This window comes from Natrix helvetica, assembly GCF_964273705.1.
Source record: "Natrix helvetica genome assembly, chromosome: Z".
In the NCBI taxonomy this organism is placed as follows: domain Eukaryota; kingdom Metazoa; phylum Chordata; class Lepidosauria; order Squamata; family Natricidae; genus Natrix; species Natrix helvetica.
This window is the reverse complement of record NC_138554.1, coordinates 138,259,258-138,263,273: the sequence shown is the minus strand read 5'-3', so window position 1 is coordinate 138,263,273 and position 4,016 is coordinate 138,259,258.

Here is a 4,016-nt window from a genome sequence, read left to right as displayed (position 1 = left end):
TTGTGCATGCTCCAGTTCTTATCTGCAAGTGATTTAGTGCACCTGCTCATTCACCTTCCTTAACTTTCTCTTCTGATCTTCCGTTCGCCTGCCGAAGGAGACAGGCATATATCTTTGCCAAAATGTAGTTAATTGAGTTAGCACTTTTGTATTTTTATTTTCTTTTATATTAAAAATGTTGTTTTATTAGATCTTGCTTCGGGTTTATTTTTGCTTGTCTTCAAAAGTATGCTACCAGGAAAAGCCACGATTCATGCTTCATTAATTCAGGGTGGAACTCCCCCCTAACAGAGAGCTCCCCAGTTCCTCATCCGGGACGCTTCTGCATTCGCAGAAACAAAACATCACAACCATCCCTGCAGTCAATGTTTTAATCTACATTTGAATAAGAAGCAAGCAGAGCAAAAACAGGAGTGATTACAATCACAAGTACAAACCTTAACTCTGATGTAATTATACTTCCTTCTGTAAAGATTAAGGGAACTAAAAGGAAGATGGCACCTGAATAACAAAGGGTGTGGTGAAAGTGAAACTTTAAAAGGATAGTATTTGTTAAGTGCCTGTTAACATTGTTAAAAGATTTAAAAGCTCAAGACTAAAGAAAACAGCATTAGTTTACTAACAGGCTATAAGATCTAACAAATCTGGGGGAATAGGTGGACTTTCTGGACTTAATAATTTGGCCGTTTGATTTGAATATTTGGAAATGGCTTCAAAACAAACAAAACTAAGCTTCTAAGTTTCTAAGAGCGCTGGAAGTTCCCCAGCCCAGACACAGAAATTGCAATCTTTATTACCTCCAGCGGACACACAAACTCTGACACTTGAAGCTATCCAAAATGCCCTAAAGGAACAAGCCATTGTTTTGGAAGGAAAAATAGCAAATGTTTTTAAAGATGTGTCTGATGAAATGTCTGAAATTAAGGATTTAATCCAAACCCGTAACCAACAGATAAGAGAGGATATAGTGGATACATTTAAGGGCTTATTTGATTATGTAACATCTCTGGAGGATAGGGTGGAAGAAATTAATCAGTCTAATGTCAAGTTGGATTATAAAAATTTACAATTAGAAATGGTAGAACCTCTTAAGGAATTATTTAATAAAATCCAATTGGAAGGACTACTACCACCATCTTGGAGAACAGCCTTTATTTCCCTGATTCTGAAAGAAGATCAGGATCACACTCAGCCAAAAAACTATAGGCCCATATCATTACTTAATTCAGATTACAAAATTTTTGCTAAAATACTCGCAAATAGACTGATGTCAGTTATACAACAAATGATTCACAACAATCAGTCTGGTTTTATACATGGGAGACAAATGAAAAGTAATGTAAGACAAATTGTTAATATATTGGAATATTTGGGGAAGAATAACCAAGTCCCCGCAGTGCTTATATTCTTGGACGCGGAGAAAGCATTTGATCGAGTGAATTGGCAATTTCTAATGAAAATAATACAAAAGATGCAGTTTGGAGAGTACTTCACACAATCTATTAAGGCAATATACCAGAAATAAATAGCACAAATTATAGTTAATGGTAGTCTAACAGAATCCTTTAAAATTGAAAAAGGAACAAGACAGGGGTGTCCCCTGTCTCCATTATTGTTTATTTTAACTTTGGAATTATTGCTGAATAGAATACGTGGGTCAGATGATCTACAGGGAATTAAGATCAGGCATTATGAATACAGAGTACGAGCATTCACGGACAACTTGGTTGTAACTTTAACCCAACCGGGAAAATCAGCTATAGGTTTAATGAATACAATTAATTAATATGGTCAAGTATCTGGGTTTAAAATAAATCTAGGGAAAACAAAGATGATAGTTAAAAATATGACTATAAATCAAAAGTGTTGTTAACCTAATTTTGCTAAGCTTCTTCTCGGGTAACATTGCACTGCTAACTAGGGCATACAAAACCTTTCCCAGACCAACTCTCGAATACAGCTCGTCTGCCTGGAATCCACACTGTAAGAAGTTAAAACCCACCCCTCTCCTAGAAGAATGAAATGTCCTGGGAAATATTGAAACGGCAGAATATTATATTTCCCCGGATCAGAAATGGAGAAACATGCTTTTAGGCAGGAAACAGACTCACTCTTAATAGCTACCCCCACCTTTGTCAATGGGCCATTAAAAGGCCAGTCTATTCTACATAACAAAGATATCCCCCTTCAGCTCCAGGGTGATGGGATTAAGGCATGATAGTATTAGCCTTTTACCCATCTCACCACAGGGCACCTGGGAAGAAGCAAGGCTCAGCCTCTTCTTCACCCAACATCTGGAAGCATCTGTTTCCCCTTTTCTGTTCAGGAGCTCAAGCCATGTGATCCTGTCCACCATTAAACCATCTTTCCCAGCAGCCTCCATGTTTCCAGGGTCTTTTCCCCCACTTGGAGCTGAAGCCAGAAGGACATTTCTCCCAACAGGACATTAATACAATCGAGCTGGTCCAGAGGCATTTCACGAGAAGAGTCCTCCACTCCTCTGCTCACAATAGAATCCCTTATGCCTCCAGGCTCGAAATGTTGGGCTTGGACAACAACTTAGCCGTCTATGGTCTGACCTTAGCATAGTATACAAAATTGTCTGCTACAACGTCTTACCTCTCAACGACTACTTCAGCTTAATAATACACGGGCAAACAATCAATGCAAACTCAAGGTAAACCAGTGACGTGCAGTCAGGTGAGGCAAGTGAGGCACAGCCTCACCACTCTCATCATGAAAAAAAAAAGTAAAAGGAAAAAGCTGAGCTACTTGCTGCCTCACCGTGGATGACTCTGCTTAACCTCACTGGTGCTCTCCCTCCCCAAGTGTAGTGACTTCCTCCCCAGGCCCCCATTCATTTCTCTCTCTCACACACACACAGCTGGATAAAACTATATAAAAATCTAGCCCAGCTTCACTGATTACAAGTTTGAAAAGGCAATGTGGCTCCACCTGCAATCAAACTACACTTGGGGAGGGAGAGCACAAGCGAGCACTGAGGAGACCACAGGAAGAGGCAGGAAGCCAGGCAAAGAACCATGCTGTAGTACACACACTTCCCCCCAGCCTCTTTCTTTTGGAAGGCTTGGATCGGCTCCCCTCCGGCTTCTCTGCCTCTCCTCTCACCCCAGCCTGCCAGCAGGAGGTGGTGGGTGGGCTTTATTGTGTTCCAGGCATTTCCCACCCAGACAGCAGGCTGCATTTGCAATGGTGGAGGTGTTTGGGAAAGGCAGCAGGGGAATGGGGGCGGGGATGGCAGAGGAGCTGCTTTCAAGCCACTGGAAAAAGATATCCAATCCAACTTTTGTGTGTGTGGGGGGTTTGTTTGAGAGTGAGTGAGAGAGGGAAGGGGTAGGAGAGATAGTCCAATCCAACAGGGGGAGGAAGGGAGAGAGGGAGGAAGGAGGGGAAGAAGAAGAAAAAGAAAAAGAAAGAAGGAGCAAAGGAGAAAAACAAAAGCTGTCGCTTTAAATTGGAACTGAGCATGCCTGTCTGTGGAATTCTGGGAGTTGAAGTCCACAAGTCTAAAAATATTTGAAACTCAGCACTGTGTCAGTGCCTCACCAGTCATAAACCTCACCGCACGTCACTGAGGTAAACCGCTCCAAACTTGATTGCAGAAAACACGACTTGAGCAACAGAGTGGTCAACACCTGGAATGCTCTACCCAACTCTGTTGTTCCAGCCTCAAACCCCCACAGCTTCAACCTCAAACTGTCCACGGTGGACCTCACCCCATTCCTAAGAGGTCCGTAAAGGGGGTGTGCATAAGCGCATCAGCATACCTTCAGTCCCTGTCCTATTGTCCCCATTTATTCGTACCCATTTCCTATGCATATGTCCATGTTTATGCTTAGACCTGTTATCTTGTATATGTTTGACAAACTAAATAAAACGAATAAATAAAATAAATTTTATGACATAAAATAGGACTGGCAATTCCTTTGAAGGCCAAGGACCCCATAAGACCTTTGAGAAGATCTAAATTGCAGAGAATCTTTGATGGGTTTCGA